At 52.3% G+C, this 16,827-nt stretch overlaps 1 protein-coding gene across 1 annotated transcript in view; it reads right to left on the bottom strand.

The window, feature by feature from the left end:
• The window catches only part of PRIMA1 (proline rich membrane anchor 1), an 86,533-nt gene that overhangs the window by 55,481 nt on the left and 14,225 nt on the right, over positions 1-16,827 (bottom strand). The window lies entirely within an intron of this gene.

The raw sequence follows: 16,827 nt of genomic DNA, 5'->3' as shown, positions 1-16,827 counted from the left end.
GGAAGGAAGGAAGGAAGGAAGGAAGGAAGGAAGGAAGGAAGGAAGGAAGGAAGGAAGGAAGGAAGGAAGGAAGGAAGGAGGGAGTCCTCTTACTTAATGGCTGCCCCTCTGACACCGCCGCACTTGAGAACCATCAGCTACCGCCACCAGCTCGAGCTCACACTCCCACCGATCCGTTCCCTTCAGAGGGATGAGTGGCTCTATGGACACATCAGAGCCGGCTAATCCCACAGGGTTTAAGTGGCTGCAGAAAGCATCTCAGATTAGTTGAATAAAAAGATAAACTGCTTTGCTTATAAGGCCCAGAATGTTCTCAGAGATGAGAAGAAAATCCTTCATGTATTTCTGACTGTGAAGGAGTCCAGGGTTCCAGCCTGGGGTAGGGGCTGGAGGGAGGGGGCTTCGCCCAGCAATTGGTCTGTGGTTAAAGGCTGCTTAGTAACACCTGGCCTCTTCCTTGCGTGGAGTCGTTCAAGCTCTCTGAGTCTGTGCAGTGGGCTGAGCGGTGGGCTTTGTCTTGGTGGGAACATGAGTTTAGTGGAAATGGGGGAAAAAAGGAATGAAGGGGGAGGAAATGGAGGCAAATATTTTAAAATCTCAAAAGCAGGAAGATAAACCTGGTAGCTCTTAATGCCATTCGATTCTGCTGTGTTTAGGCCAAGAACTTGAAGAGAACCTTGTGTGTGAAGGAGGGAGCCTCTCCTCACTTCTAAGAGGAACACGTGACGGACACTGTTGGTGTCCACCCACAGGTTCCCTTCGCTGGGAGCGGATGATGCTTTGACAGGGGGGCCTAGGAGGCTGCTCTTGGCCTCAAGGCAGAACTTCCTGTGTGAGGCTACTCACTCCAGAGCTCCCGTGGGCTCCCATGGAAAATTCCAGCTGAAACCACGCCCTGGCTCGCTGCTTCACTTTCCCGTCCTGCCTCCCTCGCTTCCTTACAGCTTCCTCCAGGGTGCACCCCTGTCTCAGCTCAACTTACTCGGCTCTGCCGCTAGGGAACCAACCAAAGACAGGATGGCCAATGAAGTCTTGACAAACATCAAGTCTTTAAAGACACAGCCTAAATATGAGCAGCTGACCACATAAGATTACAAAAAAGTTCCAGTGAAATATTGACATTCGGCTGGGTGTAATCCCAGGACTTTGGGAGGCCGAGGCGAGCAGATCACTTGAGGTCAGGAGTTCAAGACCAGCCTGGCCAACATGGCAAAACCCCATCTCTACTAAAAATACAAAAATTAGTGGGGCATGGTGGCGCGCACCTGTAATTCCATCTTCTTTTGAGGCTGAGGCAGGAAAATTGCTTGAACCTGGGATGTGGAGGTTGCAGTGAGCCAAGATCGCGCCACTGCACTCCAACTTGGGCAACAGAGCAAGACTCTCAAAAAAAAAAAAAAAAAGAGAAAGAAATATTGACATTCAAAAGCAAAGAGTAGAATAAAAGTCCTGATGAAGGACCCAGACAGTCTTGTCTTCCAGCCACTTAGAATGTCAGTAGCCACCAGTGTGGAGTCCCTGGATCAATTCAATGTGCCACCAACTTCCTAAGTGTACCATGAGCAAGGCATTGTGGAATGGACTCTGTGGGTGGGTTCAGGGATGACGAGGGCCCACTGTTTACCCTCCAGGGGCCTGCATGTTGGTGGGGTCATCAAAGACCACCAAAGACAATGAGCAATGCTACCCGCCCGCTCGCTGTGGGCTTGGCCTGGGTTTTGAATATTTTGCATCTCTCTGTTGTTGGCAAGTAGTAGGTGTTTAGTAAATGGTTCACAAATGAATCTGGAATAGCCCAAAACTATCATAGAGCAGTGAAACAGAACATCAAAACAGACAGCTGTCGCCTTCCATGATAGCAGCGGGGGTCGCTGAATTTTCCAAAAATGGAAAGAATCAACTCTCTGCAGGGCACAAGGTTAGGACTTGAAGTCTGGCTGCTTGGAAAGGAGGCTTGAGGGCTAAGCAGTTTCTCAGCGGGTCTCTGTTGGCTTACGGGGAGGGACAGTTCTCTGTTGTCTGAAACTGTCCCTGCAATTGCATGACATTTCTCATCCCCGGCCCCTCCCCGGTAAATGCCAGTAGTGCTTACTCCCCAGTCACTGTGGCGACCAAAACCTAGACACCCCCATTTCCAAGTGCATCCTAGCGGGTATTTCTAGCCCTGATTGAGAACCACTGGTGGGATAAAATCAGCTCAAGGTGAGAAAGGGAAGGAGAGCAGAGGAGGGTGGGGGACAGTCCATGCATATGTGCGTGTGTGCGTGCCTGTGCATATGTGTATGTGCACGTGTGCATGCGTGTGTGCATTTGTGTGTGTGTGTGCATGTACATGTGTGCACATGCGTGTGCGTGTGCATGTGCATGTGTGTGTGTGCACGTGGGAGGATTCACATCAACTTGCAAAAAAGGGAGCATGAGGGAGAGGGCTAGAGAGGGAGGGGAGGGAGCAGAGAAAACCCCTGTGGACAATAATGAGAAGCCTCCCTGAGTGTTCCAGGACGCCTCGCATTTCCAGCACAGACAGAGCTTAGAATCCCCTCAGCCCAGCCGTTCTCCTGGTGGAATGAGAAGGCAAGTGGCAGCTCTGCCCCCAGGAGCCCCACAGACCAGCGAGAGCAACCAGTGGGGAGGAGGCGGCATCCTTGGCAGAGGAGCTTCTAGGAAGGACGTGGTGTTCACCACCCTGCTCTGGGCCTTGGCAGAGGCCCCGGACTGGACATCACAGTCTGGAAGCTTCCCAGACAGGCTGGCCCGAGACACTTGAATCTTTACTGGGCTCCTCCTCCAGAGGCCGAAGGTCAGCACGGATGCCACAGCCAGGTCACAGCCGGTGCTGACAAGCTGCAGGAAGGCCCTTGCTACAGGGCAACAGTCGCTGTCCCCGAGGGCTGCCTGACCATATTTAGACAGGAGCAGACGGAGAGGTAGCATAAATCAAGCCCCACAGCCTGGGCTGCCAGGGGGAACAAAACAAGGCAACGTCTTGGCACAATCTTTGAAATCAGTGGTTGCCACAGTGAGGAACTGAACACAGACACACACATGAGCGAGAAACTCGGCCTCCTTCCCATCTCCGTGAAACTCATCGTCCTACCTCGACTAACTTCAGCTGCTCAAAAACCTTTAGATCTTCCAGAATCACTGCCAGACTCCTCTGCCCATCCACCCTGAGACAGTTCCCACTCCTGTTACCTCCTCCAAGCGGGGCTGTACTCAGGTTCCCCAAATACCTCCCATACCACCCACCTTTGTGAATGCCATTTCTTCTACCTGGAGCACCTCCTCCACCCACCCTTCCACCCCTCCCTATTCTGCTCTTCAGGGTCTTAACTGTTCTCCGAGGCAGAGTTTAGTGTCACCTCCTCCAGGCAGCCATCCCTGATGGCTCAGGGACCATCTACAGCACTTGATGCCCACTGAATTCCCTGCTGGCTGACAGTTTCCTATCCCCTGTCCCCTGGCTGGTGAGCTCCACCAGAGCAGGGAGCAGCTCTCACTCATCCCTCAGCTGCCCCACCCAGCACCTGGTACACAGGAGGTGCTCAGTACACACTAGCTGGGTCAATCAATGGCCTTGCTGGCAGATGGCCCCAGGGCCACCAAACTCTTAGCAAACACTTGTTGGCATCAATTTCTCATCTTCCTTCACACTACATCTGGCACCTATCACCTCTCTTCCCCTCCATTGCCAGTCCAGGCCATCACTTCCATGACCTCGACAATATCTATAGCTTCCTGACTGGTGTGCTCCCAGCCCTGTTACTACCCCCCACCCCAATCTATTCTCCACTCAAATGCCAATGATTGTCTTAAGAAGCAAATCTGTAAGTGTCATCCCTATGGTCAGAATCTCTTCAACAGTTTTCCATAGCACTTGAAAAAAAAAAAATCCACCTCTGGCTGGGCATAGTGGCTCATGCCTATAATCCCAGCACCTTGGGAGGCCGAGGTGGGTGGATCATTTGAAGCCAGGAGTTCGACATCAGTCTGGCCAACATGGTGAAACAAGGCTGACTCAGAAGTATAGTAGGCTGTCTCTGCTGAAAATATGAAAAAAAATTAGCTGGGCATGGTGGTGTGCACCTGTAATCTCAGCTATTCAGGAGGCTGAGGCACGAGAATCGATTGAACCAAGGAGGCAGAAGTTGCAGTGAGCCGAGATTGCACCACTGCACTCCAGCTTGGGAAACAGAGCGAGACTCTGTCTCAAAAACAAAAACAAAAACCCCAGCTCTGTCCTATGTAAGCTATGGTTTATAAAGCCCTGCACGACTTTGGGACTACCCTCCCAGTCTCATTTATACCACTGTCCCTCGCGGTCACTGTGCCCAGCTGTGTGACCTTCTCTGGGCTTCTCAAACCCTGATGATTGCACCACGGGGCCTTTGTATGTGCTGTTCCCTCTGCCTGGAATGCTTTTCCTCGTCTTCATGGGGCTAATTCCTTCTCCTCCTTCCAAAATCAGCCAGCTCAAAGAGAGACCTCCTGGGGCATGCCTTCCCTGTGGAAGGTAGGGCCCTCTCTGTGGTCTCTATTCCTACCCCACGACCATCCCTATACCCCCAGCTCCCCACGCCCTCCCACAGCCTCTGGCCCCCAGTCGGTGTTCAACGGATGTTCACTGAGTGAATGAATGATTGAACGGACCTCACGACCACCTGCAGTGATCTCCCGCTGGACATCCAGATTCCATTTCTTGGTTCTTAACTATGAAAATTAGAAGAGTTTTGGGCTGTGCACTTTTTTAGCAGAAACCAAGAGTGGCTCTTGCCTCCCAGCATATTTCACCTCCTGATTTTCTGTTTCATTTGTCAGCACTGATTTCCTTAGGAGAGGCCTCTCACGGTATTGCTCACAGACTCTGACTGTTGTTCTGTATCCACAGAAACAACCTCCCTCGATGGTCAGAGGGGCCTTGCCCTGGGCCAGGGCCTAGGTGGTAGTGTGGAAGCCCAAGAGGCAGCTTGGGGACATGCCAGTCCTGGGACCCTGTGGGATGCAGGTGGGGCTGGCCCAGGCTTCCCAGCCCAATCCAGCACTTCCTGACAGTGACGAAGCACTCTCGCCTTCGCACCAAGAAGCCCTGATGTGACAGTGTTCATCTCCCACCCAGCAGATGCATAAACCGTTCCCCTCCCCCTTTTAATTGCACCAGTAGCCAGTCATTTACAGGCGGCCTCATCAAATCCCTGCTGGGATTGGAGCTGTTGCTCGGTGGGCTGGCTGGGAGATGAAATCAGATGGCCTCGTCCTGGCTCCAGCACAGCCCCCACCCTCCAATTCCAGGGCCACTCCAGGGAAAAGCATCCAGCTATCTTCTCTGTGTCCTGTCCTGGTCCCCTGGGACACCACCCATCAGAACTAGGCTGACTCAGAAGTACAGTAGGCTCCCATCCGGAACCCAACCATTCTCACCTCCCCCTGGTGCCACCTGGTCCCGGTGGCTGTCACCTGTCCCCCAAGTCACTGTGGCAGGCTTGTAATTGGTCTCCCTGCTCCTGCCCTGACCCCCACAGTCTCATTTCAGCACAGCAGCCAGAGTGTCCGATGAGGAACGAGTCAGATCGTTCCCGTCCTCAGCCCTACCCTACACAGGCTCCCCACTTCACACCGAGTCAAGAAACACCCTCCGTGGGCGTGTAGGCCCCGCTCCATCTGCTTGTCCCATCCTGTCTCCTGTCCCTGCCCCCAACTCCACTCCAGCCACACAGGCCTCTTGCTGCTCCTCCACCCCAGGCCTCAGACCTGGCTGTCCTCTCTGCTGGGACAGTCTCCCCAGGTGCCAGCCTGCACTGGTCCTCACCTCCACCAACCTCCACTCAAATGCGACCCTCTCTTCAGATTGCCACCTGGCCCGACCCCAGCTTGTTCTGCTGCACTTGCTGCCTCCAGCACACTGAATAGCTCGCGGGGCTAGCATATCCATGGCTTTCTGGTCCCTCTGTCCCCTGCCAGCATATGAACTCAGCATCTATTTTGTTTCATAGTGTATTACAGGCTCCTAAGATACAGAAATGCTCAAGAAATGTTTGACTGAATAAAAGTCTGCTGCCCCAGCACTGCCCCCTGCCTCCCTAGCCTCAGCTCCCAGCATCCTGGGGACTCTACCTCTAAACCCCCGACCAGTGCACATACCTGTGACAGCACTGGGGGTCCCTGGTCATCTCTGGCCACACCCATGCTGCTCCCTGACCTTTGCTCACGCCATTGCCCACCCTGGGAGGCCAGCTCACCCTTCTGAGGCTGAGCTCATCTCTCCCCACCTTCCAGACCTGCAGTGAGCTCTGCCTCCTCCCTGAAGCCTCCCTGGACTATTGAAGCTCATGACACAGACTGTCTTCCATGGCCCCCAGCCGAAGACGCCATTTGTTTCAGAACTGGCTGCTCCCTCCTCCTTCCTTCCAGTCCATTCTGCAGCTTGCAGGCACCAGGCCTTGAGGAAGGTTGAGGGAGGAGCCGGTAAAGGGGCAGTGGGGGTGGGGGTGGGGTGGATACGTGCCCCATCTGCTAATCGGTGAGCAGTTCCAGTCCTCAGCTCCTTCTCTTGGCTCACAAGGCCCCAGCACAGTTGTTGGCTCTTCTCCTTCCCTCTGATCCTCTGCTGGCTCGGTCCCCACTGTCTCTTCTCCCACCCCACACTCTCCCCAGTGATCTCTGATAGCTTTGGAGACACAGCACTGGTGCCTCTACCCCACATCCTTGGGGCCAGCCTGGGCCTCTGCCTTCAACTCCAGAGGGACCAGCCAATGCCTCCTCTGCTGTCTCATGGCATCTCCAATGCCTTGTGACAAAACCTGGGACTAGTGATCTCCATGTGTCACACTCTTCCTCCGAGAGAGGCATCCAATCAGACATTGGCACCTAGCGGTCCTCCCTCATCCCACATCTTGTTGGTCACTGAGTCCTGAAGGTTCTCAAACTCCCACCCTTCTAACCCCAAGCCACTGCCTGACCCAAGCCACTGTTCCCTGCTTGGAGACTAAGTCCAGAATCTGCAGGCTGCCAGGCTCGGCCCATCCTCACCCCTCTGGTTCATCTCTCAGAGGACAGACCAGGCTCTCTGGCCTCCAACCTGCAGGTCCCTCTGTGGAAGCACCGCCCTTCTTCCCTTCTCCCACCCCCGCCTTCAGCTGGAGAATCGTCTCCCATCCCAGCCCAGCCAGCACCTCCTCCAGGACCCCTGCCCTGGTCGGACACCTCTCCTCTCAGCCAACCCCTCCCTGGGGATCGTTTAGCCTGCAATTCCTGGATGTTCTGCCCCCCCGCCCCCAAAGCTGTCCACAAGCATCTCAAACTCCACATGAGAAAAAACAGAACCCTGATCTTCCCCCGTGAACTCTCCCTATGGGTTCACCATGTCTTCTCCACTGCGTCATCCTCAGTCTGTGACCACAATGTAGCGCTTGGCACACTCCGTGCTCTATAAATATTTGTTGAATGAATAAATGTTTGTGAGTGATTTACTGCTCTTTAAATATATAATTTAGGTCTCCCCATGATAGGAGAACACTTGCTGAAATGCCGATGCACTTTTCTGAGTAGGAGAGAGAGGTGTGGACTCCTAGCTAGAGCCGCAGAGGGAAGAGAGCCATCCAGTGCAAGAGATGTCAGGTCACCCATGGCAGTCACAGCGGAAAAAGGTGATTGCCTTTAGCAGATGCTGCTGGTGCCTTCTGGCCACGTATCTCTGCCCAGGGAAGTGACACTCCCGCATTTCCTGGACCAGCTCTTAACTGTGCCTGGTGGGAGGCGGTGCATATATGCCCTGGGGTAACTCTCAGGTATGTAGGCAGCATTTCCCAGAGCTCCTTGGGGAATTGAGCTGGGGTTATTGGTTTGACATAGCACCCTTTACTGGCTACTGTCCCTTTCCCATTGAGTCCCCTCCACATGCCCTACTGTGTTTTCTGGAATCACTTCTCAAATAGCCACTAGTACTTACATCCTTGTCTCAGCATCTGTTCCTGGAGAAACCAAAACCAAGACGTGGCCCCAAATGCTCCCAGGCAAATGGCAGCCTCTTACAAAATGTAAGCCCCTCCCTACCTCCTTTCTCTTCCAGAGTTGATCTTTCATCGCTGTCATCCAGCCAGGCATGCATTCATTTACGCAAACACTCAGCAAGCACTTTCCATGTGTCCAGCCCTGTGCTGCCTCGGAGGACACAGAGGCATAAACAGTCCCTGTCCTCAGGGATCGGATCAGACACTTAATAGGTCAGACTGGTTGCTTTGTCCTGGACACAAATGGGACATCCTAGATGAATTTCATAACAAGATGAGCTAACTAACCTTGGCAGAGTGGCCACCCTGTACTGGACACTATTGTAAACATTGAATATATTATTTTGACCCTGTCACCAGCCCGAGGAGGAAAAGGAGGTCTACACGAGGGCAAAGCTTCTTTGTGAAGTCACACAGCTATAGCATGGCACCTGGGTTCCAAGTCACTCGAATTTAGGGAAAGAGAGTGCAGGTGTAACTGCTGAATCAGTACCATGGGAATAAGCTTGCAAATGAAAGTATCCTTGCTTCAAATTAATGTCCCTTAGACATTTTGCCTCTCCCTCTTAATGATCAGTCACTTTGGGGAAACCACTGAAGACCTCCAATCCTAGCATACCCAGTTCTCAGGACCCTCACGCTCCATCCCTGCCGTCCCCCAAAGACCAGCTGAAAGTTCTCTTCCCCAGAAATTACGCTTTCTAAGTAATTTATTTTACTTGATGATTTTCTAATTTGCCTTGATCGATAATATATAAAATGAGGGTAGTGACCTAAAACGGAACCCAACGTGAAGCTGCTAAGAAAAGGAGAAGCCAGAAGTCCTTTGCAGCCAGGGCCACACATTTTTCTCCACCTTTCCAGGTAGCATCCAAAGAGGGAGCCAGGCCACTTACACAAGGCACAGTGACTCTAGATTTTTTAAAGACCAGTTTTTCAGAAGATGCTCATCTACTCTTGCCACTAAGGTAGTAAACCAATGCCTCCTCATGGTTCAATGAAATGAACATGTCCTCAAAGCACCCTTGCCTGAGACATGGCTCAGGGCATCTATTGTGCTTGGGTAACAGCAGAGGCAAAGAAAACAAGACCCAGATTCCAAAGACCTGGGTCTGGGTCCCAGAGCCTTCCCTTGGTGGGGGCCTTGAGAAAGTCATTTGGCCCTTCTGAGTGTGAGTCACCTCAGGGTCAGATGTGCTGGGAGAGATGGATGATTGGATGACAAGAAGCCAGCCTCTAGCCTCCAGGAGCCAGCATCAGGTGACACCCAAGGAATTACTGGCTCCCTTCAAGGCCAGCATCTCTCCCACCCAAGTGAGTTTGTCACTGCCCGCTGCAGACACATCGGTGATTTCAACCATGGGACAGAGCTGGGTGCAGCAATGGCAGGAGCCTCACTCTAGTCATCACTGCATCCTGCGGCCTCACACGCAGCATGACACAGAGAATTCAACGAACCTTTGATAAACAAATTGCAGACGCTCCTCAGCCCTGAAGGTGAATGAGTCCACTTATATCCCCACACCCAGCAAAGATCCCTTGCAGACATCCACTTTAATATTTTCCCGTGAAGAGCAAAACCAAAACAATCAAAACCAGTGACTGGGTTTCATGTCCTCAGTGTGCATGGCCAAGTCAAGTTTTGCAACCCAAGAAGAAGAAATGAAGAAGGAAAATAAGATACAAACTGATTAACTGATAAGGACCATATCTTCTTTATTTTCATCTCTACCCAGTGCCTGGGACACAGCGGAGAGATTCAATGAAGGAATGAACAAATGACAGGGCATCAGGTCCTGGAGCCCATTGATGGACAGAGTGGCCTACAAGACTTGAACCAACCTCATGTCGCCATGACCAATGTCTGCAATAATTGACAAGATCGTCTGGGCAGAGAAAGTTGTGCCAAAGAGAGAGGAAGGCCCTGAAGGGGGTGGGCAGAGCAAGAAGGTGATACTGATCAGAAACAGTAAACGTCACAACAGCTACACTTATTAACAACGATGTATGCCAAGCCCTGGGCTAACTAATTAATATGTCTATCTCACTGAATATTCAAAACAATCCAACTGAGTAAGTGGTGGGCTGAGTCCCATTTTACAGATCAGGAAGTTGAGGGTTAGCCATGTTAAGAGGCTTTCCCAAGGTCACAAGGTTCTAACTAGGGGAGTCTCACTGTGGACCCTGCTGCTGGAGAGAGAAAGAACAGGGAAAGGGGTGGGAAGTTAGAGAATGCCCTGCACTATCAGGTCCCAGAGCCCAGAACCAGGGGGTAGGGTCCTGGTCAGGAGCAAAGGGTTGGCTGACCCTTCAGCAAACTTGTGCCAAGGCAAATGTCAACTCACTGCTCCTGCATCACAGTCCATGCTGGGAATCACAGAACAATGCCATCCTGAGGCCAGAGTTCCAGGGGTGCCGGAGCTAGCACTAGAGCCCAAAGGTGGGGACTTTTAGCCAGGATCACACTCCCCATCCTGCAGAATCTCCTGCCATTATGAGGCCACACCCTCCGAGGACCTGCCTCACACTAGGTGGTGGGCTGACCCTACACACCCCCCTCCATTCTGCCTGGAAACAGCGAGGAAGGAGCCATCATCCCCACTAGCAGATCAGGAAACTGAGGCTTGGACTGCTGTGCTCACCCGCCTCTGAACACTCAGGTTCATGTGAAACGTCCAGAACAGGCAAATCCGTGGAGGCAGGCAGAAGGTCAGTGGTTGCAGGGGATGGTAGGTATGGGTTTCTTTTAGGGGTGATGAACATGATCTGGAATGAGATGGTGGTGATGGTTGCAAACATTGTGAATATAGTAAAGACCCTTTACATTGTATGTTTTTCTGTTTGTTTGTTTGTTTTTTTGAGACAGAGTCTTGCTCTGTCTCCCAGGCTGGACTGCAGTGGCGCGATCTTGGCTCACTGCAAACTCCACCTCTCAGGTTCACGCCATTCTCCTGCCTCAGCCTCTCCGAGTAGCTGGGACTACAGGCGCCCGCCACCGCGCCTGGCTGATTTTTTGTATTTTTAATAGAGACGGGGTTTCACCATGGTCTGGATCTCCTGACCTTGTGATCGGCCCGCCTTGGCCTCCCAAAGTGCTGGGATTACAGGCATGAGCCACCGCCCCTGGCCTACATTGTATGTTTTTAAATGGTCAAAATGGTGAATTCTACATTATATGAATTTTACCTCAACAAAAAAAAAAACTTTTTTAAAAAAAGGCACCCAGGAAGCATATGCCGGGCCTGGATGCGGCCTCTTGAAGAGACATGTTTCCCTTTTCCACCTCAGTCTTCAGTCCAGACTCCACAGAAGACACGGAATTCCTGGAGGGCAGGATTGAGTTGGGCCTAACCCCTGCAAACATCCTAGTGGCAGTGGTTGCAGCAGGTGGCCACGGAGAAGGTGCGGTGTCCTCCCCACCTCTTTGCCTGCAACTCCCCCAGCCTTTTGGGTCTAAGTTCCATCACACCTCACCTGTTCCTATTTTGATACAGGTCACTTTGTGCCACTGGTTTCAGCCAAAAGTCTCAACCTCGATTCGCGCGAGCGTCACCTGGGGCAGCTTGAAACTCCCCCGTAGGGCGGGCCTGGGAATCAGGTATCTTTAAAGTCCCCAGGTGTTGTCAACATGCAGCCAGGGCTCAAGTGTCCAACTAGAGGCAGGGGTCCGAGGGCAGGGGTGTGTTGAATTCACCTTCGTAGTCCCAGAACCTGCCATGGCACAACCTTGGTAAATGTTCAGTAAATCAATAAGCAAAGGTTTGTCGAGCAAATTAAAATATATTCAAACTTGCAAGCTTTGATTATTTGCTGGACACAAATATTTAAACAGAAGACTGAAACAATTCCTTTTACTGCATTGGGAAAGGAAAATTCAGTACTTAAAAAAGATGTGATCACTTTTTTTTTTTTTTTTTTGAGATGGAGTCTCACTCTGTCATCCAGGCTGGAGTGCCGTGGTGCGATCTTGGCTCACTGTGACCTCCACCTCTGGGGTTCAAGCGATTCTCCTGCCTCAGACTCCTGAGTAGCTGAGATTACAGGTGTGCACCACCACAACCGGCTAAAGATCACTTTTTTAAAAGGCCAGCAATTCTAGAGGCTCTTATGGATCTCAGACTCGTCTGGAGACAGGAGTCATGTTCATATCTGCATTGTGCTTTGTACAGAAGGGAATGCAAGGCAGAGTCAGCCCATTTTATGGATGAGGGAGCTGAGGCCAGTTTGGATAAGAACTTTGCCCAAGCAAGGGTTATATAGTGACAAGAGATCTCACTTACTGTGAGTGGACAACGTTCCAGGGCTGGGCCAGGCCCTTGCATGTGTAATTTGCACAACCCCCTTTGGAGGATGGGAAAACTGAAGCTCAGAGAGGCTGCGTGACCAGCACCCATCTGGAAAGAGCGAGAGCCTGGCCTGGCCTCCAGGCCTTCCTGCTTGCAGACCAGGCAAGCGGATCACAGGGCACAAACCCTGATCCAGCAAAAGACGAGCATCCAACACCCCGAGGCCCGAATCAATGGCAACAGTGAGCTGGGCATGAACACAGCCCTTGAAGCAGTAGACATTCAAAGTGACATGGCCCGTGTTTGATGCCCACAGTCCCTCGTCACAGGCTCACACTGCGTCCAGCCAAGGGCTAGGGCAGCGGCATTCATGAGGTTTCATAAGGAGCCTGTCGCCTGCAGGGAAGGCGGGTCACGGGGACTGGCTTCACCTGCTGTGCCTGTCGCTCAGCTCTGTGGACCACAAGGCCTGGACCTCCTCTTTTGTTAGTCGGAAACTCATCACAACTCTAGTTTGCACCAGCAGCAGGGACTTCATTTCACGGTGATGAAGCCTAGCCTTGGATTCGTGCGAATGTCCCAGAGCCACGGTCCTTCTGCTGGCAGCAGCTAAAACACCCTGGCGGTGGGGGTGGGGGAATTGAGCCACCGCCTTCCCGGCACCACCTGAGTCTGCTTCATCGTCCCATTCATGGGATCACAGACGTCAGGAGGACAAGGAGATGGAGCGCCGAGTGACATCTGGAGGCTTCTTCTACAGTCCTTCCTCAAAACCTAGCAGCATTCTTGCTTCCGCTTCCCCCTACAATCACAGCCATCACTGAGTGAGTCCCTGCTGCAGAATGATCTTAACTCAGACCAGGGTGTGACACCTCCTCCTGCCTCCACCCTGGGTCCAGCCCACCACCACCATCTCTCCCTACACCATCACTTGCCTGGCCCATGGCAACAGCCTCCTCACTGGGCTCCCAGCCCCCACTCTTCCCCTTCCTTCCATTCTCCGGAGTCAGTCTCTGCAAAGTGCACGTGAGGGCATGCCACACCCCCTACTCAAGATCTGCTGGCTTCTGGCTGCACTTCAGCTAAAATCCAAACTCCTTCTCTAGCCTCCACAGCCCTGCGCGGTCCGGGCACTGCCTCCCCGTGGACTCACCTCCTGCAGTCTTCCCTTGTAGCAGGCAGCAGCCATGCTGGCCCTTCACACACCCCGAGTGCTTCTCCACACGAGGACCTTGCATATGCTGTTCCCTCTGATGAGAAAGCTCTTCCCCCAGATCCTCCTCCAGCCACTCCCTTTCGGTCAGCTCTCAGCTTAAATGCCATCTCCGCTCCACATAACTCAGGCAGCCACCCAGTTACCCCTATCAAATCGTATGATTTTCTCTATGTTTGTAGCATGTTATCTTCCATTTTTCCTGTAATAGTTTTGGTTTGCTTATTTCCTATACCACCATCCCATGCCCCCTCCAGTGCACTCACAGAGCAATCAACCTACCAGCTCTGTGACTGCAGGGCAGGGCCCTTCTGTTCTGTCCACCACTATATTCCCAGCACCTAGCACCTAGTGCCTGGCATATACCAGATATTCAACAATATCTGTAAGACAAGTGAACTAGTAGCTACCAAGGACTCACGATGTGCCAGGCATGTGCTAAAGATCTGGGGCCATCATTGAGGACCCAGCAGACACTGGACAATTGTGCATGTCTAACAAAGGATCAAGCATCGGTCAAGTCATTAGTTACATATTCAAAGGTGGAATAACTGCTACAAAGGAAAATGAAAAATTCAAAGAGTGTGTGCATGTATGTGTGTGTGTGCAGGTGGATGCAGGGCAGTATGGTTTCCAAATGTAAGCAACTCCTCTGACACTCCTCCATCGGGCGGTGTCTAATCCCCCACTGTTTGAATATGAGCCAGCCCGGGTCGCTTGATTCTAAAAAACAGAATGCAGTGGAAGTGATGCTGGGTGACTTCCTCAACTGCATCATCAAAAGAGATACAGCTCCCATCAGCCTCTCAACCTTCAGATTTAGCCACCATGTTGTAAGGAAGCCCAGTTCACAAGGCGGCATCACAGGGAGGTGTTAGAGTGAACAGCTCCAGCTGCGGACCCAATCTACAGCCAGCATCAACCACCAGACACGGGAGAGGAAGCCTTCATGGTGGCCCCGGACCTGACTGACAGACTACGGTTGCATGAAAGACCCCAAGCAGGGATCTCCAGGTGGAGCCAGTCGACTCCTGCAGCAGCAAGAGAAAGAAAATACGTAGGTGTTGTAGCTTTTGGAATAGTTCGTTCTGCAGCTGTAAATGACCAGAACAGGGACTGGTGTGACATTTGTGGACGTCAAGGAAGGTCTTCCTGAAGAAAGAAAGGGAATCTGAGCTGAGATCAGCATGAGTTAAGGTTCTACTTCGAGGGGGAGGCTGGTGGACAGAAGGACTATATATGCAAAGGCTCCAAGACAGGAAGGAGTGAGGCCCAGGGAAGGAAAGGAAAGTGGGGGGGGTCCCTGAAGCTGCCTCTCAGCAGTGGAGGGAAGATTTAGGCAGGGGCCACAGCAGGAAGTAATCAGATAGCCTTGAATAGCCTCCCTTCCTCTCCAGCTGGGCAGCCTAGAATAAGTAACTCACCCTCTCTGAACCTCTGAGCTCCTCATAAAAATTGGCAATAATACCACCGATTACAAAGAAGGGTTTGAGGATTAAATGAGATGAGGAGAGCAGAGCTTCTCTCCAACAGTTCCGGGAACTAAGTATTGGTTTCTTTCTAGTGTCCTGGGTGAGAAAAAGGAAGCATCTCAGAACTTCCACAGTCCCATCTGTCTCTTTCTCTGTTGAAACTTGGCCTTTGGCACACAGAGAAGAACCAGGTGACCCTATTCCTGGCTCCACCCATGTTGTGTGACCTTGGAGGAGTCACTTAACCTCCTTCCAATTTTTCCAAGAACAAAATGAATGCCCCAATAAAATCTCTATCGGTGCTTTGAACTCCTTCAAGACAGGCACTATGGAAATGCAGGCTCACGCCTCTGTTCTGCCACAGCTATTTTTGGCCCCATCAGCCTTGGAAGCAGGTCTCACGGAGGGGGTGTATGTGCTTTGCTTGAGGGCTGGTACACATCTCCTTCCATGGCCTCTGCCATCTGAGTCACAGGCGGGGATGGGCGGGCCACGGCTGACATTTACAAAGCAAGCCCAGGTCCTGGGCTCTGGCGGCTGCTGAAGGCTTTTTGTTCAGGCCGCAAGCAGGCCTCTGGCTCTGCCAGGGTTCACGCCCACCCGTGCCTTCCAGAAATACCTTCACCAGGGGCACTCCAGTTGACACTGGGGATCACATGCCTGGCAAGGGCTGCCCGGAAGAGACACAGGTGGGACTCTCTGAAAACCTTTTCTTTCCTGTTGAAGATCCAGGGGAGTCTACACCTCCTTTGAGAGCCCATCTCATCCTCAGAGTTACTAATCTGATGCTCCCATCTCAGCAGAGAGATGCTGGAACCCCGCAGAAGCAACTCCCAATCTGAAGGTTAGTGACCTGTTCTCATTTCTACTGCTTGCATTAGAATTATTTATGAGCTGCCATTTATCACGTGTTAACTGGGTTCCAGGCTCTGTGCTGTGTCAGTTTTAGGGCATCAAATCCTTCCAACCACCCATGTGCAGCAGGTGGGGTTGTTAACTCCATTCCACACATGTGGAAATTGGGGCTCCAAGCAGTTAAGGATTCTTCGCCCAAATCACTTAGCTAATGAACAAGGGTTGGAGCCCAGGTCTAGAGGGCAGGAAGCCAGGCTCCAAGCCTCCGCTCTATACCACCACCTTTTGAGCACAAAGTTTCTGCCCAGGACGGCCTGGGTGATTTCTAACCTTCGTGACAATGCCTGTGCAGGCAGGAATCAGACGAGAACACTGAGGCTCTGAGACAATGTGACATGGCCAGGGTCTGAGTTAGGAGTGAAAGGCCTGGGGCTGGCCCCAGAGCCCCTTGCTGGGATTGTCATTCCCTAGGGCACAGTTTCTCAAAGTGTGCTCCTACGACCGACAGCGTCAGCATCATCTGAGAATGGAATTGAAATGGAGGTCCTTGGGCCCCACCCCAGACCTACCGAGTCAGGAATTCTGGGGATGAGCTCCAGTGATCTGGGACTAAACGAGCTCTCCCGGTGCTTCTGATACAAGCTCAAGCTGGAGAACCCCTGGTCGAGTGCCCAGACTCAAAGTGAAGGTTGTGGGCAGAGCCTGAAAAACCGAAGGGCAGAAAGTGGAGACGCTGCTCAAGAACCCTCCGCTTCACTAGATCCCTTTCCATGCTCTTTCTCCAAGGCAGGCGGGGCACAGGGTAGGGCTGCTGGGAGTAGGGCACACAGCTGGGCCCGCCACAGAGGAATAGGAGGCCACACTGCCCCCTCCAGCAATGAAGTAGGGGAGGGAAGTCAGGACTCTCAAAAGATTCATGGTGGCCGGGCACGGTGGCTCACGCCCGTAATCCCAGCACTTCGGGAGGCCGAGGCGGGCGGATCACCTGAGGTCAG

The sequence above is a fragment of the Mandrillus leucophaeus genome, unplaced genomic scaffold (genome assembly GCF_000951045.1).
Source record: "Mandrillus leucophaeus isolate KB7577 unplaced genomic scaffold, Mleu.le_1.0 Scaffold4, whole genome shotgun sequence".
NCBI classification, from domain to species: Eukaryota; Metazoa; Chordata; class Mammalia; order Primates; family Cercopithecidae; genus Mandrillus; species Mandrillus leucophaeus.
The sequence above is the reverse complement of the archived record's forward strand: the minus strand, read 5'-3'. Positions and strand labels throughout refer to the sequence as shown.